The sequence below is a fragment of the Protopterus annectens genome, chromosome 5.part1, assembly GCF_019279795.1.
Source record: "Protopterus annectens isolate FY-2018-M chromosome 5.part1, PAN1.0, whole genome shotgun sequence".
NCBI classification, from domain to species: Eukaryota; Metazoa; Chordata; order Ceratodontiformes; family Protopteridae; genus Protopterus; species Protopterus annectens.
Window position 1 is genome coordinate 363,067,697 of NC_056736.1, and position 25,907 is coordinate 363,093,603.

The following is a 25,907-nucleotide window of genomic DNA, read 5'->3' on the forward strand; positions in this document are numbered from 1 at the left end:
ATCACAAACTTAACAAATTTATTTGTGGTAACACATGTAAGAATGTCAGACCTTTCTACAAAGTTATACTACACTCATCTATAACTTCTGCTGTGGTTCAAGTTATAAATGAAATGAACTGAGAGAAATAAAGCAAACAATACGATAAATTGTTTGAATCTTATTTGGAGATTGCATTTCACTTATTCTCAGTATGCACTGCTCACTCCCTAAGGAAAAAAAACTGAAACATTTAGTTTAGGATGTCTTATGTAGTGCAAACACACCTGGCAATGATACACTTTTCTCTGCAATCTGAACAATGCTGCAAGGAGAAATTCCACCAGTACCACACCAATCTCTATTGTACAAGGTGCAAGTGCAGTGCATTTAAATAAAGAATACTGCTGATTAAGGGTACAAATCCAGCTAAAATATACTTTTACAAATAGTGCCAGAATCCAATTTCTTACAACATTTTGACTAAGACTGTAAAACTAAAGAAAATGATAATGTTAAACTTGTTTATTGCAAGCAATATATCAGTAATACTTGCATAAGTAAACTTTTCTATTTAGCATATACCATTAATGCTTCACAGCTTCACATATAACCTCAAGCTAATGTGTGCCCAGTTTCTTAAACATGACAATGATTATATTTAAAATTCACTTGCATATGTATGATGGAAACAATACTTTTGTTATAATCATCATGACTCATCACATATCCTGTGTGTCTAGGACAGTGTCTTGTGAGGTATGCATGTAACATACCCTAACCTGTATTATTCAGTTCATTCAAGTTCATCCATCTGAAATATATTTACATAAATACTACCTTTTACACAAGGAATGCATTCCCAGGACTAATTAAAATCACACACATGCAAGCATCTCTAAAATGTATCTCCATTAGTCTTAGCATGGAAAATCTTTCTTTCTGTTTACCTCGAGTCTGTATGTGTGGCTGTCCATTTGGAACTTTTATTCCTATTGGGAGGGAAAAGCTTCAATATTTGAAGATGTACATAGATTTGTGTGTTATTATTAAGTTAATAGGTTTTAGGGGATATTGTGTGTGTGTGTGTGTATTTTTGTTTGAGGGTTTTCAATAAAACAAAAAGTTCTGCAAGATGTGACATAGGCTCAAATAGAGATGACAAGAAACAATTGTATAAAAGATTAACCTGCCAAGCAGTGCACACATGTAACACAAAAGCTGGAACTATACATTTAACAAAAAAGCTATTATGCATAAAAGGTGTGAATGATAATCCTTCAAAAATATGATTCTTTTTATAATGTCTTTACATATTAATGGTCTCACAGATAAATACAAAAAAGAAAGAGTAGTGAACTATATTAAAAATGTAGAGACACATTTGGAAAGAACTGAACATGTGAATTTGATAAAGAAAGGTTTTCTAGATGGTTATTCAGTGGAATAACTGGGGCAAAGGAAGAGAGGATTACTTATATTAATTGCAGTAGGAGCTCCAATAATAGGTTCACAGGTTCACATGTGTGTGTACTAGGCTAATGGCCCTGAAGCCTTTACAAGCCTAGCCCATAGGATTACCCTGGCATTGTGCCACCTGACCTTAGTTCCCAGTGCCTCTCTCAAGTAAAGCCACTGGAGTGATCCCTGGGGTGAATTTTCTATTTCCCATCCACTCATCAAGATTTCTCTTGAAGAGAGCCAGTGAGGTGCTCTGCTTGACATGTATGGGAAGTCTATTCCATAGCATGGGCAGTCTCTGGGTTATGAACCTGTCCCTCAGGCATGTTCTGTTGATTGTGGTAATGAGGTTGAGGTCTCTGGAGCATGTGGTGTGGAGGGATTGGGATTTCTTCAGATGTAGCATTTCTAACAGAGCTGAGTCAGACATGGCTTTGTAAGTCAAGCAGAGATTGCCTCTAAGTAGGCGATATGAGACAGAGAATAGTTGGAGTTTTTTAGTCTGTCCATATAGGACAAATGTTTAAAGCCTAGGATCCTCTTTGTGAGGTACTTTTACAGCCTTTACAGTTCTTGCAGGTGTTTAGTGAGGTACATGCCAAATGGGGCATTGTACTCTATGATTGGCCTAATGAGGGAAGAGTAGAGTAAGTCAATGATGTCTTTCTTCCTGGATGAAAAACCCTTAATAATGAGATGTGCCACATAGAAGGACTTTCTGACCACAGTGGCAATATGGTGGTCAAAAGAAAGGTTGCTGTCAACCTGTGTTCCCAGATCTCTTATAACACCTTCTGTGTTCAGTGGACTATCATTGATGTAGTAATTCTTGGGAACTGGGTTTTTCCCAAAGTGGATGATGACACATTTTTTGGCATTGAGCTTAAGGCCATGGTTCTGACATCAGTCGTTGCTCTTAGTGAGGCCTTTCTGTAGGATGTCAACATCACTTGGGGAGTTAATAATAGCTCCCAACTTGCAATCATCTGTGAACTTTGTCAGCCAGAGTTCCTTTGTGTTGGCCTGGACTTCAGAGAAGTAGATACCAAACAGAAGAGGACCCAGGACTGAACCTTGTGGGACTCCACTCGTGACTGGTCAGCAGTCTGACTTGGAGTCAGATACTTTCACACTGTGAGTTCTACCTGTGAGCCAGTTTGCAACCCACCTAGTGATATAGTGGTTGATGCCTAGCTTAGTGAGTTTTTCTATGATTCCTGAGTGGGGAATGGTATCAACGGCTTTGGCCAGATCAGGGTAGGCTGTATGAACCACCATGCCTTCATTCACAGCTCTAGTGACTGACTCAAAGAAGTTGACCAAGTTGAGCAGGCATGATCTATCCTTCACAAAACCAAACTGTGTGGGATCCAGAGTTTGGAGATTCCCTAAATCCTTGTTTATTAGGTCCATGATGATGCGTTCCATAGGTTTGCATATCAGACTCATCAGGTTAATGGGGCGATAGTTCCCAGGGTCTGTAGTCGCTCCTCCTTTGTGGAGAGGGATGACTGTAGCAGTGCATCATTCGGTAGGGACAAAGCCTGAGGTGAGGCTGTGATTGAACAGGGCACACATGTGAGGTGTCAGTTCACTCTGTAGTTCATGTAGAACACAGCCAGGGATATTGTCAGGTCCTATAGAAGCTGTATTCCTGGCCTTGGACAGTGCTATTGCAACCTGTATAACAGTAATACTGAGTGCCTGGCAATCTAATGGTATTGTGACTGGTCCCTTAGTGGGGGAGAGAGGGGTAAAGTTGGCAGTGAATCTGTCGGCCAGTATATTGGCAATATCTGTTGGCTCGGTATAGGAGGTACCATTGTGCAGTAGCTCAGAGCAAATCTGGGTATTGCAGTGGAGATTCTTTACATAACTATAGAAGGCCTTGTGGTTGTCTTTACTATCTGTTGCAATTCTGTTTTCATAGATAACTTTAGAGGATTTGATGAGGGATCTCAACTTTGTGTTGAGGCAGTTAAGGGAGTTTTTCCAGTCTTGGGACTTCACCTTATGCCGCATCAGTTTCCTCCTTCTGTTGTAAAGTTTGTTTATGGCAGGGAACCACCAGATTGGCTTCCTTTTTTTGGAGGAGACCGTCTTGGTTCTATTGGGTATGGCGAGATCCATGCATTTGTGTATGTGTTCGTACAGTGCATTGATGTATGTTTCAGCGGTCATGCAACTGATCTCCATTTGCATGAGTGCAGTGAAGTTAGCCACCTCTGTTTTTAGGAGCCCAAAAGTAGCTTCAGAGAAGTTTTTCATGGTGGTTACCTTTGCGGGAATGGGAGGGATGTGGATTTCCAAGGTGATCAGTTTGTGGTTGGCTCTAACCAGGAAGGAGTTGACTATTGTTGTAGAGCAATGGTTGCCCATGTTAGTAATGACCAGGTCAATAATGTTGCTACCTCTAGTGGGGGTAAGAATGGGCTGGTTCAGGGCACTGGAATTAATGAATTCCAGGAAATGTTGGGCAAGTGTATTGGTACATGAGTACTTTTCCCAGTTAATGGAGGGGTAGTTGAAGTCGCCCAGTATGAGAGTGTTAGGTTGGACCTTAATATTCTCCAGGGTACTAAGGAACATAGAGTGTGAGTCTTGGGATATGGTTGGGGACCTATAGCAGGCTACGACCTGAATCGCTGTCTTATCCAATGTTAGCTGTACCTGCAGTATCTCAGAGGTTTTATGTTGGGCTACCAGTCTGGAGGTGTGAATATCCTTTATGAATATGGAAACACCACCGCCTTTGGAGCTTTGGTCCAAGTTCTGTGGCCAAAAGGTGTGGAATGAGTTATAGCCTGGTAATGCAGGGGTGCTTTCTGCTGCCTTTTACCAGGTCTCTGTTACGGCACAAATGTCGATGTTCTCCATTTTAAGTAGTGCTTCAAACGAGTACATTTTGAGATTTAGACTTCTAGCATTGAGCAGCATGACCCTCAGATTGCATTTGTTTGTAGCTGTTATGGTGGTAATTTGGTCTTTGGAAGACCACCTGAAAAAGGCACTATAGGGGTGGCAACAGCCTTGGCCAGTATCCGGAAGCCCATGGGTGACAGATGCAGGTCATCTCTGGCAAAGCATCGAGGTCGGTCAAGTCATGTCATACCAGGCAGACAGATACTGGATCCCCTTTGAATGACACTAGAAACTTAGCCAATTGTTGAAATCCATCATTTTCTGCTTGTACTGTGGTATCACTCTGGGTGATGGTAGGATGCTACTCAGGGCTAGGGTCATACCCGCCTGGGCTACATAATCTGAGAGCTCCTCTATGTCTCTTTTCATGTAGTCCTGGGAGGTACATCTCAGGTCATTTACACCCACATGTACAATGACAGAGTCATATTTGTACCTGTTGTTGAGGGATCTGAGTGCAAGAGGTATGTGGTGGATCCTAGCGCATGACAGGCAGCTGACTGTTACTTTCTCTTATTCAACCTAGTGAGTGAGACATCAGTGTGCCTCACTATCGAGTCATCTATGACTAGTGTGTTGGGCATGCTGTTATGCTTTAGGGGCTTTGGTTGAGTGGCACACTGTTTAGGAGAATTATGTGTCTCGTGATCAGTGTTGTGTTGTGGTAGTCGAGTTCATTTCTGCCTTGTTGGTCTCTGCTGTTTGGGTAGATCTTTACTGAGAGCCTCCACAAAGGTGGGTGTGTGGTTTGTGTTTTTATGTAAAGGCAGTGCTGGTGTGTGTTCTAGAGGGCTATGTGTTCCATGTGGTGTGGTGCAAGCGTTGACCTTCTCCTCTTGACCAGCTATTCCGGTCTTGGCTGGAGAGTGCATGGCTTCCAATTTGTATATATAAATGCATCTCTCACAAGTCTGAGTGTTGGTAGGTAAGAGGAGAGGGTTGTCAATGTACATGAGGCATTTGCTACATTGCCTCAGGATGTCCAGGTTCACCAGGTTAATAGGAGAAAGCACAGAGAACTGACCTTTAGACATGCCTGGAGGGGTGGGCATTAATAATAAGTACTGGAGCTGTTTCCTTGTAGAACATTTAGTGCTAGTAGCACTTTTGTGTGCTACAATAATTGCTACAAGAAGTCTGGTAAAGTGCTAGATTAATAAGCTGGTAAAAGTGCAGGAGAGGAGAGAACTAGTAGATCTAAGGGAAAAATTGAAGAGTAGACTTTGACACCGCTCAGAAGCTTACAAACAGTCCTGGATACAGCAAATCGGTATCTGGACTAGACTAGTTACAGGAAAGACGGGAAACAAGCACAAGAGGATAAAAAAGACAATAATGGTAGATTTGTAGTATTAAGGGGCAACTGGTAAGGGAGAAGGATTACACTGGCATGTATTTATATTCCACTGAAAACTGCTATAATGGAGCTTAACAAAATTCTGAGAAAAATAATTAGCTTTCAGCAAGTGATACTACTTATAATTGGAGACTGGAATTTGATTTGCAACAGTGAAGATGTGTCTGGGGGACCCAGAAAGGAAAATATAACAAAGGATGGTAGATTTTTAAAGAAATTTATGAAAATATCTGGCATGGAAGATATGAATTCAGTACTAGGAGTTTGGAATTATTTTACATATTATTCTCTAAGATGAAAAAAAACTGGGCTAGGCTACACAGAATTTACATTTCACAGGAACGTGCATTTAATTGAAGGTCTTGTTATGCATCCAATAATTATTTCAGATCATGCTCCAATAATAACTAAAATAAAAACACAGGGTAATGAAATAAAAATGAGACACTAGTGGTTTCTTCCTATCTGTTGAAAAGAGAGGAGTTTAAGGAATGGGTTTTGGAAATTTATCATGGGGCTATTAGAGAAGATGGAAACTTCTTCTGAAAATATAACTAGGGAGTGGGATAAAATTAAAGTGGAATTTAAAAGTAGGGTAGAAATAAAAGAACTGAGATTTGGTTAAGAAGTAACAAGAATTATTTAGACAAAACAGCAGCCTAAGCCACAACTATAACCAGTAAAATGAAATGAAAAAAACATCCAGGGAAAACGAAGCGTTCTGTTGTGCTACTGTGATGAAAAATGTGTAGGAGATTTTCTACGTTTATGCTTTTCATTGAGTTGTTCTGCAAGTTGGAATAAAAGCACAACAGAATGCTTTGTTTTCCCTGGATGTTTTTTTCATTTCATTTTACTAATAATTATTTAGAGGGACTGACAAATGTTAAAGTTTTTACTTTTTTTAATACAATTTTTACATAATGTATTTTTTACTAATGTGTATTTTGTTTTATTTCTATTTTGTTTATGTATATCTATTTTTATTTGTTCATTCTGATAGCTGCTTCTTTTGCTTTTTTGGGGCTCCCCCCCCCCCCGGGTCTCTGCTGAAAAGGGGCCACTGGCCCAGTCAGACTAACCCAGCAAACAAATGTAAAATAAAATAAATAATAAAATAAATTGCAAAATAGGGGGAATCTCACAGAACAAGAAGATGAGCAACTACAGAATGCTAAACAGAAAATAAGGGATCACCTCGATAATATGCATGAGTTTAGAAAGATTGCTGTTAAGTCTGTTAAGCAACTGTTTTTTGATAATAACTCTAGAGCACAAAAACTTTTAGCACAACTCAGGCAACAGAAAGTAGAAAGGGCTATCACCAAGCTTAAGGAGCCTGTAACAAGGAAGATAACAAGATATCCTGTAGAAGTATTAGAAATATTTTGGAAATTCTGTGAAAGTCTGTATAAACCATGGAAATATGGAAATATGAAACTCAAGAAAAGGTACAAATGGAAATGTTTATGGAAGAATTAAATATGCCAAGGTTAAAGATAGAGGAAGCTCAATTACTAATGATTAGGATAGGAGAAAATGGAATAAAAATTGTGATGTATAACCAAACTACAGAAAAGTCCCCAGGAATAGATGGTATTCCTGTGGAAGTTTGGAAGCTAGGAGTGAAAAAAAATGATAAAGATCTGGAAGATTTTGTTTAACAGTATTTCAGGAGAAGGAGAAGTACTAATAAATCCATACGATTCAGCTTCATACAGGTCCATTGAAATGCTAAGTCATTATTATCAAGTGGTTATGTCTATAATGGCTAAAAGAATGGCAAAAGTGATGTCAAAATTGATAGATATGGATCAATGTGGTTTTGGGAGGGAGGCAAACATCTGACAACATTAACAGAACAATGATGATGCAGAGGGAAGCAGAATGTAAGAAAACACCACTGTTATTGTTGGGTCTTGATGTAGAGTTAACATCTGACAGAGTAAACTGGGATTTTATGAGCAGAGCAGTGGAAACATTTGCATTTCCTGATAAAATTATAAGGTTGATTAGGGGGATATATGAGGGATCCAAGGTAAACATTAAAGTGGGTGGGGTCCACTCTGATAATCTTGAGCAAGGGAACCAGGCAAGGGTATCATCTCTCCTCTTTGTTATTTGCATTATATTTAGAACCATTAACAAAGAACACAAGGGACTCAGAAATTCAAGGATATAATTGGTATTTTAGTCAAGAAAAGCTGGCTCTATTTGCAGATGACATTATTTTATACCTGACAAAACTAGAAAGGGACTTTACAGTGTTGTGGAACATACTGAGTCCGTTTCAAACCTTTTCGGGATACAAAATGAATGAAGATAAAACAAAAGGAACAGCGGTAAATTGTATGCCCATGTACAAATTGGTTCAGTAATATCCATATTCATGGGGACAGTATGGATTGGGCAGCTAAGGGTACGTGGGAAGAGACGAAACAAACAATAATACAAAAACTGAAAAAGTGGAAGCTCTATTATATAGATATAGATAATAAGATGCAAGCAGTTAAAATGTTTTTAGTCCCTTTAGTCTTATACACAGCTCGGGTACATTTTTATCAACCAGAGAAGTTGTGGATAGCAATTAATAAAGAGTTGAAGGATTTTATCTGGGAGGGGAAGATGGTAAGAGTCAAGTGGGATAAGCTTATTCTTCCAGTAGAACAGGGTGGATTGGGATTGGGAATAACGGAGTTGAAGGACTATTTCAGAGCAACACAGCTAAGGCTCCTATACATAGCACAAGCAGAAAACTGTAATTCAAAGTGGAAAGAGATAATGATGAAACAGGAGGGAGTCTCAGGTAACAGGGAAAGACTGGGATTTTGGATGCAGACCTTTAAGGAAAGCAGCAATAATCATACAGAATATTATATTCAGAAAGTAGCAGAAGTTTTTCTAAGAACTAAGCCAACATGGAAATGGAGAAAGGAGATTCTGCCGATAGGGTTGACTACAATTTGAGATACAGACAATAGGCAAGAGGGGTTGGGAATATATTGGAGAAAACTGGCAAATGAACCACGGTATTGGGAGCAAATAACTACAGAGGCAAAGGTAATAGAATTTGAAGATTGTAAGAACTTATTTGGACTGCAGGTTAGAGATTGCCTTCCATATCAAGGATTGATATCAGAGTATAGGCAAAGAGAAAGAAATAGGGGGTCCTAAATGAAAGACCAGCACTGAGTTTTCAGTAGACTCTAGAACAGAAGTTCCATTAAGAAAGAATAGTTAGTAGAGAATATAAAACATAGCATGATAACTGTAAGAATCAATCAGAGAAGGTCAGAAAGGTTTGGGACGAGAGACTGGATAAGTAATTAACAAAGAAACAATGGGTGGGATATATGTATGTCTCCCAACTATGGAACAAAATCTAGAAGATTTAGGATCTTTGCCTAGAAGTGTTTACATAGGTATTTTTATACCCTAGGCAGACTCTAAAGAATTTCTCCTCAGGTAGACAGCAAATGTTGGAGGTATGATGGGAAAGAAAGAGGTAACTGGGGACATATTTTCTGGGAGTGTAATGAGTTAGCAGACTTTAAAGATTCCCTGCAGACTTCTCTGTTGGGGATGCTGGGTGAGCAAATAGGAGTAACTAGGGAATTTTTTTTTTTTTAGCTATAATACAGAATTGGAAATGACTAGACATAGAGAGGTCTTGATGAGTCTAAGTATGATGGCTGCTAAAAAAGCAATCACTAGAAAATGGAAATCAAAGTCCAAACCAATTTTACTAGAAGTAGCAAAGATAGTAACAGAGATAAAACAACTGGAAATGGGATCTTTAGAAAAGGATAGGAGCAAATTACATAGGAAAATGGGAAATGCGGGATCGATACATGCAGAGGAGGAACAAGGTTTAAAAGAAGGCAGAATCTGAATAAGCTATGTAATGGTTGAATGACAATGACTGGATATATTTAGTAATGTATAATGTTTGCAGCTACAGTTGTATAGGCACGGTTTGTAATGCATAATGTATGCAACTGAGATTGTGCCACTATGATTTATTTTCATTTATATAAATGTAAGATTGTCTATGTCACACATGATACTTTAATAAATATATTTCTTGTTTAAAAAAAAAAAAAGAGCCTGTCCTACATGGACCACCTCAAAGCCCTGTCCCTGTTCTCGGTATTGTACAGGCTGCTGAGAGGTGATGTGATCTATGCCTGGTCTTCAAAGCATCCTCTGATCCCACTGTGATGGACCTGTTGCTCATACACAAAATAAATAGGATCATAATTACCCACACTAGGGATCTAACCCTCACCTGTAACATAAATAGTCGTGCTGGAGGAACATATGAGTGTCTTAGAGACTTCTTCTACACGAACTACAGAATGAACTCGCACCCCGCCTAAGTACCATGTTCAATCATAGCCTCACCTCAGGCTTTGTGCCCATTGAATGGCACACCACGACGGTTATCCCACTCCTTAAGGGGGGGGCCACAACAGACCCACGGGAACTACTGCCCCATTAGCCTGACGAGCCCGGTCTGCAAGGCCATGGAACGTATCATCATGGAACTCATAAACAAAGACATTGGAGATCTCCAAATTCTGGACCCCACACAGTTCGGGTTTGTAAAAGGCAGATCATGGCTCCTAAACCTGACAGACTTCTTTGAAGCAGTCACCAAAGCCATAGATGAGGGTAAGGTGGTTCACACAGCCTATCTAGATCTCGCCAAGGCATTCAACACCATCCCCCACTCTGGAATTATAGATAAACTCACTAAACTAGGTATAAATCCCTATGCCACAAGATGGGTTGCCAACTGGCTTACTGACAGAACCCACACTGTGAAAGTAGCAGACTCCAAATCAGACTTCAGACCAGTGACAAGTGGAGTACCACAGGGTTCAGTCCTGGGTCTTCTCCTGTTTGGTATCTACTTCTCTGAAGTACAGGCTAACACAGAAAGTCTTTGGCTAACTAAATTCGCAGATGACTGCAAACTAGGAGCCATAATTGAAACTCCTAATGATGTGGACATCCTACAAAAAGGCCTCACTGAGACAGATGCCTGGTGTCAAAGCCATGGTCTCAAGCTCAATGCCAAAAAGTGCATTGTCATCCCCTTTGGTAAAAACTCTGTACCCATGAACTACCACATAGGTGGTAGTCTACTTAACACCAAAAGTGTGATAAGAGACCTTGAGACACAGGTGGACAGTAGTCTCTCCTTTGATAATCACATTGTCACAGTGGTCAGGAAATCCTTCTACATGGCACACCTCATCACAAAAGGTTTCTCATCCAGAAAAAAAAGGTCATTGTTCCCCTCTACTCATCACTCATTAGATCCATTATAGAGTACAACACCCCTTTTGGTATGTACCTCACAAGACATCTACAACAACTGGAAAGGCTGCAGAACCTCACAAAGAGGATTACTGGCCTCAAACAGATGCCCTACGCAGATTGACTCAAAAAACTCCAGCTTTACTCTGTCGCATATCACCTACTCAGAGGCAATCTCTGCCTAACATACAAAGCTATGTCAAATCCAGAGCTGTTGGACATGCTCCATTTAAAGAAATCCCAATCCCTCTGAGCTACATGCTCTAGGAACCTAAACCTTGTCACCACAATAAACAGAACATGCTGGAGGGATAGATTCCTGTCCCCGAGACTTCCCATACTCTACCTATCTATGTCAGAGCTCCTCATTAGCACTCTTCAAGAAAAATCTTGATGATTGGATGGGTAATAAGAAATTCACCCCGGGGATCACTTTTGTGGTTCTGCTTGACAGGGACACAGGAAAATAATTTTCTTGGGTGGCGAAAGCCAGGGTACCTTTTTGGCTAGGCTTGTATAGACCCTAGGGCCAATAGCCTAGTATCTACCTATGAACCTATGAGCCTATGAACAGGCTTCCTATCCATATCAAGAAAAGCTCTTCCTCACCCATTTCAAGTATATCTTAAACCAGTGGATGAGGAATTGGAAGTTACCTTGGTCTGGCACCTATGTCTCTAATAGATAGAGGTAACCTATAAATGCTTGACCACCCATGACCAAATCTACATATTTCCCATAAAACAAACCAAGAGTAACAACCTGCCAAATACATTTTGGAAACAAGGCTATTACTAAATATAACCCCCAGGAGTCATTAGCCTAGTAATTACCTATTAATCTAAGAAGCTAAAGGAAATTAAGGCAGAATGATTTGGTAGCATTTAATCACAGATTTGAAGACATGAGGTGAGAATAACACAGGAGGAAAACAGGTATGTAAATATGTTTATAAAACAGGAAAAACAGTGAATGTGATAGAATGGATACTTGCACACCTTAAAAGAACTATTAGTGCAGATAAATCCTGAATCTCTAAACTGAAAAAGAAAAAAATGTATATATATTTTTTTCTTCTTTTTCTTTCTCTTTCTCAGATAAATTGTATTTTAATTGTATGATTTGAACTGATTGTGGCAGAAGGAAGAAGGTTGTAAATACTGTGAATATGCATCCATTCTTTCACAGGAAAATGCTATGACCAGAATGAAAAGTAAGTAATGGATGAACTGGAAATGTTCAGGGCTAGGACAAACACTGAGAGTTAACGGGTAAACTAGATAGGCATAGCTGTGCTACTGGACAGTGATGTAAGATACACAGATCAGCAAACCTAATACCTAAGTGTTAATGAAATAGTAAGCGGTGAAGAAGAGGGTAATGTGTACAGCTGAAACAATAGTATGATTACACTATGGAAGACTAAGTAACAAAAGCACCTGTAATTGCAAGTTGAAGTTAGTCATGTTTGCTGAGTAGGGTATGACAAAGCCAGATAGATATAGTAAAGCCACATGAGTTTATGAAATGAAGTAAATAGTGTATCTAAGACCAGGAATGTTAGATTCTTAGGAATACATCAGATGTGCTGTCAGAGAGGAGACTAAATACCCATGCACTGTTTACTGAATGTTAAGTATCTAAGCATAAGGAGGTGAGAGAGGTTTAAACATAAGGAATGGATTTACCTTACCTGCAGCTGGAACTGAAGAAGGAGAGACCATCAATATAAAATAAATAGAAGGGGCTGTCAACAATCCAAATGGAATAAAAAATGAATCCCAGACATATCTAACAAAGTGCAACAGAGAAAATGTTGGATTATGAAACTAGTGGTATGGGTGATAAAGGAAATCATTAAAATAGGAATCTATAGGTAAGTTTTATAAACTGAGCAAGACTGTCCCATTTAACAGAAGGCAGAGTTTAAATGGTACGGGAAAGGAAGGGGGAATGAGACATTTGGGTGGGATAATGATTTTTTTTTTTAATTTTTGTAATATAGTCAGTGTTCTGATTTCTTTGGGTAGATGTTTCCAAGTGGTAGGCCCAAGACATTAGAAGTTTTTTTCACCTATTGTACTTTTGAATCAAATGCAGATAAGTATTATGTCATCATCTTGGCTTTACCTTAAGGGGTAAAGTTGTTCCTTGAAGAGTTTAGTTCTTAGAGGTGGACTGTAGTCTATTTTTAAAACTTTGAAGAGAACACAACTAAAAAAAAGGTTGTCCTGTCATGAATAGGTAGGCAGGGGAGTCCCTTTATGAAGTCACAATAGTGGGTGCAGCAATCTGCCAACACATATCTGAAATCTTATTTCAGCAAATTAAATTACATTATATGTAGAGTCAGTAAGTGCAAGTAGTATAAGCAGTGCTCAGATTTGGGGAGTAGGACATCATCACGTAAAGCAGTACTAGATGCTGCAGAGAGTAGATTTGAGATCCTGTAGCAAAATCCGAGTCATGATAAAACTCTACTTGTGATGTTATCTATATGAGTAATGGATTTAAGTGAAAGGCAAGTGTAATCTCTAAGTATATGTATTTGGAGACATTAGAAATACTATTGCATTGTGTGTCCTTAAGCAAGGTATGTGGTAAGAGTGATACTTAGGTAGTTACAAGGCTTGAAGTAAAAAGGACCACTGAGGAGTCTAGCCCAAATTCCCAGTTGCTCCCAATCACAAGCTGGTTAAGTGATTTGCTCAGGTTCAAATGCTAAGCAAATGAGGGTTGAGGGAATCAAATCATGTAGCAGAGGAACTACAACTGACAGCCTTAACCCTCTGTCCCAAATGCCAAATACTTTTTGCATAGAAGGAAATAGCATTTCATCATTTTTTTTTTTTGGATGGCTCAGAAGCAAGTTATTGACAGACCATTGGCATAGTTTAGAAAAACTAGCGTTTAGTTGTACTGTTTATGCAGATAGAACTCTGTTTAATTTCTCAACCCCAAAGGGCAATATTTGAGGAGTGCAGCACCCCCTTAATGTTGCACTTTAATGAGAGCATTGGAATATAAGTTTGAGCCCCTGTTTTGGAACAGAACCCACAGACGTCTGATCTTTCAGACATCAAAAGTGAGTTTGCTACTTGCTGAGCTGTTAACACTGCAACAGAGCTCAACAGTGGCATTTAGTCAGATGCAATTATCATGTCAGCTCTCCATCTTTCCATGTGGGGTAAAATACATAAATTCAATACCCTCCACACACATACATGCACATGAGTTATCCATACTCATACTCCATACTTTTCCAACATCAGGGCTTGGGACCGTGCTCTCACCTGACATACCTGCACATTATCAGTTTCTTTAGATCCTAGTAATCTATTTAGTTATTCATTAAGAGATGAGATGAAGTCCCGCCTCCACTATAATAATCCATCATTGCTGACTATCCCCTGAAATAACAGAAAGAAATTTACCTAGAAAAAGAGCGACACATAAGAAATCCATTTAAAGAGCCAGCACTTACAGATTGCACATGAACTGCTATAGCACTTACAGATTGCACATGAACTGCTATCCATCTTCTCTCAGCATCACTACTACAGTGAAGTTTACTGCAGAGTAAGTTCTTACAAATCACAAATACCACACCCCTATTTTCACTTTTGCACAGCTATGGGCTATGATCAAATAGTCACATTATTTATCTGATTCAAGATCATCCTTGATTCATTTCATCTCTTGTAAAAATACAACAGCAGCACAGATTCTCATTAATTTATTCCTCCTTTTAATAGGAGAGCCCACAGGGCAGACATTCCAAGTGAGATATTCAGTAAGAGCACTTCCTACTAAAAGAATACTAAACTAATCACACACACACACACACACACACACACACACACACACACACACACACACACACACACACACACACACACACACACACACACGTGCGCACGCGGCTAGTTTCTGAATGCAGTAATGTCCTCCAGGGCAGGCATTACCGGGACACAATGGGCAATCATGGGATGAGATATTTCTCCACCAGTACTGTTAATCCTGACAGTTAAATGCATAAATCTCTTGATTAATAAAAGGAATGGGCAACACTGACAAACAAGGGGACAGATGAAAAAGAAACATTCTATTTCCCAATCATAGCATATAAGCAAAGAAAACAAAAATATATATAGATAGAGCTATAGATATATAGACATAAATATATATATATATATATATAGCTAGAGAGATACTATAAAATGACTAGTCAATAATGACTCAAATGGGAGTAATTGTCATTTGAAACTGCTGAAAGTACAACTCAGTTTATGACATCAAGTTGATTGCTATCAACAAATACATGTATTGCTATAAAGAAACTGTGCTGAAAACTAAAGCATCTTCATATGTTCAATTATCTGTGTTTATATCGTCGCTCAATATGCAAACTGAACAAATGAAAATGTAAAGAAACAAGCGATTCTAAAACAGAAGACCCATAACTTTCTATCATTTAATTGTTGACACCCCCCAACTATCACTTTTTTAATCCCTAATTATCATGAGAACTTATATTCTAGATGTTCTACATTTTTAGACAGTAATCTAAAGGGTAGACCCAACATTTCATAAAATAATTATAACATAATCAAGGTGCAACAACTCTGCATTATCAAACCATAAAAATAGTCAATGATATATATTTTTCCATTATTTGAAAAGTCTGTTTAATATGTCAAACAAAATTAAACTAGACTCAGACAATGCAGCATAATTTACTTGTATGACCAGGCAAGGGTTCTACTTTTTCAAACACCAACAGTGTGTAAAACCAGCAGTAGAAGTCATAAAACTATACATAAAAAGTAATAACAAACAAACACAGAGACTACTTTCAAAGTGTAATAATGCCCTCTAGGGTGGGTGAATTATTTTAAATAACTGAACAAGGCATTTAGTATATCTGGAATTTTACCTGATACATATATGCAGTACTGAGTGCAATTTAAAAGTATTTTCCCTGCTGTGCAGGTTCAGAACCAGGCAAATGTCGTAACATGATGTTCTTTTTTCCAAAATTAGATGGCAAGTACACCTATTTTTTTCACAAAAGTTCACTAAAAAATTCTGTAGGAGATTTTAAGTATTCTCAAAACAGTAACATGGAAAAGGTTGTCAACTCACCCACCATTCTATATGCACATAGTACCACAACTCATACACATAGTATGCATCAAACACAAAAATCTACATATGTGGAGGGTCTCTCGAATAACTTACTAAAGCACCAGAGACCTCCAAAACACAAGACTGCTACAACTAACACAGTCCCCACAGCAGCCATGACACATAGCAACACCAGTGTCTCACCCACCAACCCCATAAGGCGTAACACTCAAAAAACAAATTTTCTTGTCATTGGAGACTCGATAGTGAGACACACTGATGTCCCACTCACCAGGATGGACAAAGAGAAAGTTACAGTCAGCTGCCTGTCCAGTGCCAGGATTCGTCAAATCACCCATGCACTCAGGTTTCTCAGCAACAAGAACTGTTATGACTCTGTCATAGTTTATCTTGGTGTGAAAGACCTGAGATGTACCTCATTGAACTACATATAGAGAGATATGGTTGAGCCCTCTGATTATATGCTTCAGGCAGGTATGTCCCTAGCCTTGTACTACTCTCACCTAGAATGTAAAAATATATATTGATTTCAATAATTAGCTTAATTTTTTAGTTTCATTCAAAGAGGATTCAGATCCTGTCAGCCTGGGAAGCCATGGTCGACAAACCTCGCCGATTTGCCAGAGATGGTTTGCACCTGGCACCTCTATGTTTTCAGCTTCTGGCAAAGACTCTTGCCTCCCTCATAGTGCCTCTTTTAAGCAAGGTTTTGAAAACAACATTACTGATGTGACAGTAACCAGTCAGAACAAAATAAGGGTCATGCTGCTAGGAGCTTAAACCAAAAACTGCACTCCCTGGAAGCACTTTTATCACTAGAAGCTGCAGATCTCTGTGCAGCCACAGAAACCTGGTTCAAGGCCTCAGAGAGTACACTGGCCTTGCAAGATTACAATCCTTTCCACACCTTTAGACCACAAAATGAATGTGTGAAATCCAAAGCAGGTAGTGTTTCAATCTATTTTAGAGATAAATTCACCTTGCATCTAGTTAGACTGGACAACTCCATGGAGTTACCCCAAGTCCAGGTTAAGGTGGGTGTGACCCCCATTCAAGTCATAGACAGTTATAGATCCCCCTCCATAGGTCACGATGCCCATGAATCCTACTTGACCACACTGGAGACAATCCAAATTTTGCCAAATACACTGGTTATAGGGGATTTCAATTATCCTGCCATCAAATGGGAAACCTACACTAGCTCTAACCTGCTAGTGCAAAAGTTCCATTGTTAATTCAAATGCCCTGGAACAAATTGTTCATACCCTGACAAGAGGAACAAACATTCTAGATCTGGTCCTCACCAACATGTCAAACACATGCAGTGCCACAGCTGTTGGACCCTCATTAGTTAAAACTGACCACAAATCAGTCACCTTCAAGCTAGTACTAACACCAGAACTCACAAAGGGTGAAATCAGACTAAAAAACTTCACCAAGCAAACTATACCCTCTTAAGTGAAGGTATAAATGCATTCCAAGCCCCACCCAAGTTGGAAGTGGTAATTACGCCAAAACTTACACTAAAGCCCTGTACAATCAATTGCATAAGTGTATAAACTTGACTGTACCAGAAAGAATAAAAGCCAGATTCCCAAGTAAAAGCAAGCTGCCATGGTGGACATCTAGCATCAACAAACTTTACAATAAATGCAAAAGGTTGCTTTCCAAAAAAACAAAGACAAGGCCCCAACAATGGAAAACACCCTTCTCAGTGTCTACAGGCAAATAAGACAACTTGTTAAATTCTCTAAGGACTCATTTGAGAGAAACTTAACAAGTACAGCCAAGGATAACCACAAGGCCTTCTACAGCTACATAAATAGCCTAAAGGGTAGGACCCAAGCATGTGCAGAACTAGTGACTAATGGTATCACACACACACTGCCCCCACAGAGATAGCAAACCTGCTAGCGTATAGTTTTGGCAAAAATGTCACTCCCTTATCCCCTCATAACTCATCACAAACCCTCCCCCAATCCCCCCTCCACCCTACATATCTGAAGAGTAGGTCCTCAAAGGCTTGTCCAAGACAAAAAACACAGCCTCTATGGGACCAGTCGCCATCCAGGTTTTCTTCTAAACAGGCTAAATTTTGAACTAGCATCACTATTAAGTAACATTTTCAATCATAGCCTAACCACAGGCTTTGTTCCTGTAGAATGGAGAACAGCAACAGTTATTACCCTCCACAAAGGTGGCCTAGCAACAGACCCAGGAAATTACAGAACTATACGCCTGACCAACCTCATATGTAAGGCCATGGAACATATCATTTTGGACCTCATAATTAAAGACATAGCTGACCTCGAAACCCTGGATCATACCCAACTCAGCTTCATCAAGGGCAGATCCTGCCTGTTAAATCTGGTGTATTTCTTTGAAAATGTGGCCAGGGCTATTGACAAGGGCAAATCTGTGCACACAGCATACCTTGACTTGGCAAAGGCTTTCGATATGATCCCACATTCAAGCATTACCAATAAACTTAGCAAATTAAATGTAAACCCCTTTGTTGTAAGAAGAGTTGTCAACTGGCTCACAAACTGGACACACACTGTCAAAGTGGGTGACTCCACATCAACCAGCAGACTTGTTACCAGTGGGGTACCACAGGGATCAGTGCTGTGCCCCCTACTGTTTGGTATATACTTCTCAGACGTTCAGGTCAAAACTAAGGGGTTTTGCCTGACCAAGTTTGGAGATGACTGCAAACTAGGTGCAATCATTGAATCCCCAAATGATGTCAGTGTACTCCAGGAGGGTCTCACTCAGACCAATGACTGGTGTATTAGTCAAGGTCTCAAACTGAATGCAAAGAAATCCATCATCATTCCCTTCAGCACAAACAATGTCCCTTCATACTATCAAATCAACAACAATACCCTAAGTACCCACAAAGTGGTAAGGGACCTGGGATCACAAGTTGACTGTGACCTTAATTAACTTCGACCACCATGTGTCTATTGTAGTAAGGAATGCTTTCTTCATAGCACACTTGATTAGTAAAAGCATCACTTTGAGAGCAAAAGAGGTTATAACCCCTGTATACTTGGCACTTATCTGGCCCATAATTGAGTATAACGCCCCCATTCAGCATGTACCATACAAAGTACCTGCAGCAATTGGAAAGACCACAGAGTTTTCTAACAAAGAAGATCAAGGGGCTCTAGCATGTGCCTTACACAGATTGACTACAGTCCCTGTCACTATACTGTGTATCACATAGTCTTCTTAGGAGAGACTCATGCCTGGCCTACAGAGCAATCCAAGATCCAAACCTAATGAACTGGCTGCATATCTGTAAATCAAACAGGACTAGGGCTACTGATTCCGGGACAGAAATATGGCCTGCGACTTAAATAGGACATGCTGGAGGGACAGATTTATCTCCCAGCGACTGCCACATCTATGACACTGTTCAAGAGGAACCTGGATGAGTGGATGGGGAACCATAAATTCTTACTGGGGATAGCACCCACAACCCTCCTGGACATGGGTAGTCATCATTAAATGCTATCTTGGGTATTGACTAGCATTTCTATGGTATTACACTGGGATGAAACATCTAGGCTTAAAATGACCTCTGGGTCAAATAACCTAGTAATCTCTTTTGATCCTATGATCCTCGCAGTCTGATTATTGAAAATGTCTATTAAGATGAAATGTGGCTACCAGTTCAAGATCCCATCTATTACTGCTACCATGATAAACAGGTGTTGACATCATAGCAAGGCCTTAAGCAGAGGCAAACTAGATGGCTGCCTAGTGTGTTTCACTTCTAGGAGAACTTGTATGCCATTTATTTATTTTAATTTCTTTACTTAGGATACAAAATAAATTAAAAGGCAGAAAGTCACCTCTAGAAGAATGCTGTTCAATAGGAGATGTGATGGCTTTCTGCTCCTTGCCATGAATGATTTGTATGTCATAGCATGTAGCACAAATAGTCACATATAGTCGTCTGAGCAATATGTAGTATAAAATTCTTAACATCTAGCATTATTGACCAATTGTAATCCGTAGTGATTTACCAGAAAAAAAAAATTCAATTCTTATGAAGCAATAATAGTGCACCTGACCTATCAACTCTCAGAGCTTCCTACTTACTGCCATCACACAACAAGGAATAGCTACCCTGCAGGCAATGAAATAGGAGCAGTTAGTTGGTACTGTGGATGGCAGTGGCAGCAGGAGATAGTGAGAGAATGAGGTAAGTTTTTTTCCAATCCTGGCAGGCAAAAAGATATATGGAGTGATGGACTTATCTATACAGCAGAGTTCTAGCAAATGGTGACTATTTTTATTCTTTGAACAGTTCTGGATTTTGTAGAACATCACTGCTATTGCTTCATATTTTTATACTGTTCCTGGTGTGATCATTACTACTTTAATTTTTTATTCAATCAGCCCTCTGTGGTGAGCACAAAATGTTACTATAGCTTGTATAGAAGCTGTGGGCAATAAGGTAATTATGTCTTTAGCTTCCTCCAGTCCTCTAAGTTGTGCACAGAAGGTTACTATAACTTGTCTAGGGTCAGTATATTGTTTAGAAGCAGCAAGCTGGAATACATTAGTGTGTTATTGTTTTCATTTTCCTCAAAACCAAACATCAGGCACATATATGGATGGTTACTTCTGGGGGTAGGGGTAAGGATGCTCGCTGTTATATACATCTAACAGCAACAGCTTAAAACATGTACTGTATTCTGTTTGTTCTTTCAGTTTCATCTCAGTTTGACATCAGAGTGGTACACCAAAAGAGGCAGTCCTTTGGTGGTAGGGGTGAGGAGGCATTCTGCATAGCAATTTGTGCCTTCATCCTAATCTCACACCATAACGCTATATGGAATGTGATTTTTTTTGGGGGGGGAGTTAGGTACTATTTTCAGGTATGATATATTTATTTTTGCATGTGTTTAATTGTGGACAGTTATTTTGTCAGACATAACATATTTCTTCCTTGAAAGACAACTTCTTCTTCTTCTGGCTTTTCCCAGTTAGGGATCGCCACAGTGGATCATCTGTCTGCTCATGATTGGCAGTGGAGTTTTACAGTGTCGAGTTGCCAGCCTGGCACCCAACCTTCCACAGAAGGCACACACACACGCACACACTCACACCTAGGGCCAATTTAGAGTGTCCAATTCACCTACTGCATGTCTTTGGGATGTGGGAGGAAACCAGAGCACCCGGAGGAAACCCACACGACCACAGGGAGGACATGCAGACTCCACACAGAAGGCACCCCAGCCGAGAATCGAACCGGAGAACCTCTTGCTGTGAGGCGGCAATGCTAACCGCTGCACCACCGTGGCCACCCCTTCCTTGAAAGGCAACAATAAGACTATATTTATGTCTTTGCTTATGTATTTTTGTTCAGGTTATCATTGGATCAAAGGGTTGAAAAATTGCTCTTAAATTCACATCAGATCATCTGTAACAAAGGTGTGTCAGAAAGATGAAAGAAGAGACACTTGAATAGCAATACTGAACTTCTTTTCTTCACTCATGTTTTTTGTTTATGCCATCTGTGAAGGCTGCCGGCCCAGCTAGCTGAAATTTTGTAAATAATTCTGTTATTTGTGAATAGTAATATGATTTGTATGCCTTACAAATGTAAGAAAACTATATGTTATGTATATATTAAACTACAGGTGTGTTGAACTGTATGTTCTGTACTGAGCTTCAAGAATGTAACAGAGCGTTCCCTGCTGGAAAAGAGCATAAATGTGTATAAACTATATGCCTATGTAAATGTGTGTCTTCTTAGTAGTAGGTGGAACATACAGAGTTAACTTGCAAACTCTGAGAAAACAAGTGAAGAGATTTACGATGTGTTATAAAGTTAGTTAATACAGCAAAAAGATAGGATGCCTACAGCTAGAAATTCTTTCTATTGTCTGGAAACAGAAATAATTACAGGTTTCAAAGGTAAACATATTTAACTGGTTTTCCGACTTCCAGTTCCAGGCAACTTCTTAGAGATAAGTATTTTTGACACAGAGGTATTAATTTTAAAGTGTCTGTTAGACTGGGAAATAATGGCAAAAGTGACAAGAATGATGTAATATGAGATAACCCAGCAGAAATGTTTGATAATAATTTAAGAACTGTCTTAGGGGGTATATTGTCTTGGATCTAGAAACATCCTCTCACCAGCACTTCTGCCTTGCTAATAGTAAGTACTAGATTACAGTGACTTCTCTTCGAAATAGATAGGAATATAGCAAGATTAGTTTAGATATTTTCTGCATTGATGTGAAATGTCCTGCACTGTTGTTTTAAAATATTTCCTGTGATTCCGAACACTTTTGTCACTGTGTTCATAGGTTCATAGGTTCATACTAGGCTATCTGCCCTAGGGCATTTAAAAGCCTAGCCAGAATGTGTTTGGCTTTCACCACCCATTTTAAATTTATTTTGCCATGCCCTTTTTCGAGGTTAGTATACTGTGCCTCTGTCTAACAGTGACACAGAAGTGATACCCGGGGTAAACCGATCTCCCATCCACTCATCAAGATTTCTCTTGAAGAGAGTCAATGAGGGACTCTGCCTAACCTGGACTGGGATTTTATTCCAGAGTGAAGGGACCCTCTGGGTTATGAATCTGTCCCTCCAGCATGTCCTATTTATTTCAGTGCTGAGGTTCAAGTCTCGAGCGGCGTAGCTCAATGGGATTTGGATTTTCTGAGGTGCAGCATGTCCATTAATTCCAGGTTGGACATGGCTTTATACGTCTGGCACAGATCGCCTCTGAGCAGGCGGTATGCCACTGAGTAGAGCTGGAGTTTCAGCATATAGCGTCTGTCTGAGCCCTTTTATCCTCTTGGTGAGGTACTTTAGGGGTCTTTCCAGTTGCTGCAGGTGTCTGGTAAGGTACATCCCAAAAGGCATTGTACTCAATTATGGGCCTGATGAGGGATGAGTAAAGAGTGATCTAGATGTGAATCCCTTCATGATTAGGTGGGCTATATAAAATGTTTTCTAACCACTTGTGGTTGTCAAATGAGAGATTGCTATCAACTTGGGTCCCCAGGTCCCTAATTACTTCTTCTGTACTTAATGGATTACCACCTATGTGGTAATTTGTGGGCACTTTGTTTTTGCCAAAGGGGATGACTATACACTTTTTGGCATTTAGCTTGAGGCCATGTCTCTGGCACCAGTTGTCTGTTTCTATGAGGCCCTTTTGGAGGATGCTTGTGTCGGCTGGAGAGTAGTTTGCAGTCATCTGAACTTGGTCAGCCACAGTCCTTCCATGTTGGCCTGTACCACCGAGAAATATATACCGAACAAGAGAGGTCCCAGGACTGAGCCTTGTGGGACACCACTTGTAACTGGTTTGGAGTCTGACATGGCTCTAGCAATTCTAACCATGTGGGTTCTGTCCTTGAGCCAATTTGCAATCCATCTAGTGACATAGGGGTTTATATTTAAGCTGGTGAGCTTATCTATAATGCCCGAGTGGGGTATTGTATCGGCTTTAGGTCCAGGTAGGCTGTGTGGACCACCTTCCCAATGGTCTTGGTGACTGTTTCAAAGAAATCAACCAGGTTTAAGAGGCAGGATCTGCACTTAACAAAGCCGAACTGGGTAGGATCCAGTGTTTGTAGGTCCCCAATAACTTTATTTATGAGGTCCATGATGATCCTTTCCATAGCTTTGCAGACCAAGCTAGTCAGGCTTATGGGGCGATAGTTTCCAGGATCCGTTGAGGCACCACCCTTATGGAGAGGGACCACTGTTGCTATACGCCACTCTTTCTGCACATATCCTGTAGTAAGGCTGAGATTGAACAGTAGTTTTATGTTTGTGTTTAGCTCTTCTTGGAGTTCATGTAGGACACAGCCCGGGACACCGTCTGGTTCCATTGATGCCGTGTTTTTTTGCTTTGGAGAGGGCGGCTCTTACCTGAGCATCTGAGATGTCAGGGGGGCAGCACTCTGCTGGGATAGATATTTGCCCTTTTGGTGGGGAGGGGGAGAAGTTTGCGCTGAACCTGTCAGCTAGGATGTTGGCAATGTCTGTGGGTTCGGTGTATTTTTTGTCATTTTGGACTAATTCTAAGCATATCTGGGAATTACCACCCAGGTTCCTAACATAACTAAAGAAAGCCTTTTTGAATATTGTCTTGTTCTTTTATTATTATTTATTATTAAATATATTTAAATCTTTCAATTGTGGATGGTTTGTTTAGAGATATTTAAGCTCTTAGAGCACTTGCATATGTATCTGATGACTCTATACAGGCCACTCTTAAATAGCTTTAAACGTTTGGTCACTCTTACCATTTGGATAATAGTAACATTACACAGGAGAATTGGTCACCCTTTGGGAAGGGTCTTATAGTAGCTGATAAAGAGCTGGTTGGTGGTAGTGATTTCTACCTTATAGTCTGGGCAGAAGGTGGCATAGCTAGTAAACCTGTGCCAGCCTTCCCCAGGAGTGTATGTGTGTTTGTATATTTATTTTTATTTATTTATTTTACATTTGTTAACCGGGGGTGTCTGACTGAGCCAAAAAGGCCCTTTTTCAGCAGAGACCCGGGGAGAAAAGCTCCATACAGAAAAATTACAGACACATTTAGTTTTTAGACATGATCAGTATACACACAGATTACAGGAGACATGTTTTTACAGTGGTATGCGGCACATAAACAGTTACAGTGGAGAGAACAAACAAAAAAATATTAATTTTAAAAATAAAGGTAATTAATAGATTTGTGGTGTACAGCTGAAATTTGGAACATAGGTAGAATACATACATAGTACACAGGTACAGTACATACATTGTAGATTAGCCAGTGTTTGTGAGTAAGATTGAAAACTATTATCAAGTGCTCTAGATTTTGTATGTATGTGTTATCCACTTTCACTAGCCTGGGGAGCAATCATGGCACTGCCAACTTTCCTTGAGATGTTGCCTGATGAGGTCTTTAAAGGAGGCTTTGGATGATATATTCTGAATGCTTGTAGGGACAGAGTTCCATTGTTTAGCCACTGAACTACTATATAGTGCATCTCCAAAGGTATTGTAGCTGTTGTTGACTTCTAGTAGTAGTTTGCTTGATGATCTAAGAGGCCTTTTGGCTGAGTGATGTTGTACTAGGTGTTTGAGGGCAGGACACTTATTGGGGAGGTAATAGATAGAATGACAGAGACAGAGCTGATTGTAGGTTAGAAGGTTGGGCAGTTCAAGCCAGTGGAGCTGTCACAAAGCAGTACAGTGATGAGTTCTATATGAGCAATTTGCAGCAAAGCGGGCAATTCTGTTATAGCAGGCTTCCATTTTGCTTAGTTCAGTTTTGTTGAGATTAGTCAGAATGGGAGATGCATAGAGTAGGGTGGATAGAAGTTGGGAGCGAGTAATGGCCGATCTTGTGTTGTTGGTAAGAAATGGTTTGATATGGTAGAGCAACCCCAGTTTGGCATGTACTTTTTTAATAGTTAAGTTGAGATGACTATCAAATTTTAGTTGGGAGTCTATGGTTATTCCCAATAGCATAGCCTGTGCCACTGGAGCAATTGGAGTAGCATTAGTGGAGTAGATAGTGAATGGACTGTTTTTGTTAGAACTGGTTATAATCATAAGCTGAGTTTTCTTTGGATTGAGGATAAGTTGGGCTTTGGTAAGGTAGTTTTCAACATCAGAGAATGCTAGTTGAGTTGTTTGCAGGAGGGTGGGAATGTTTGTGCAGCACAGATTAAGGTAG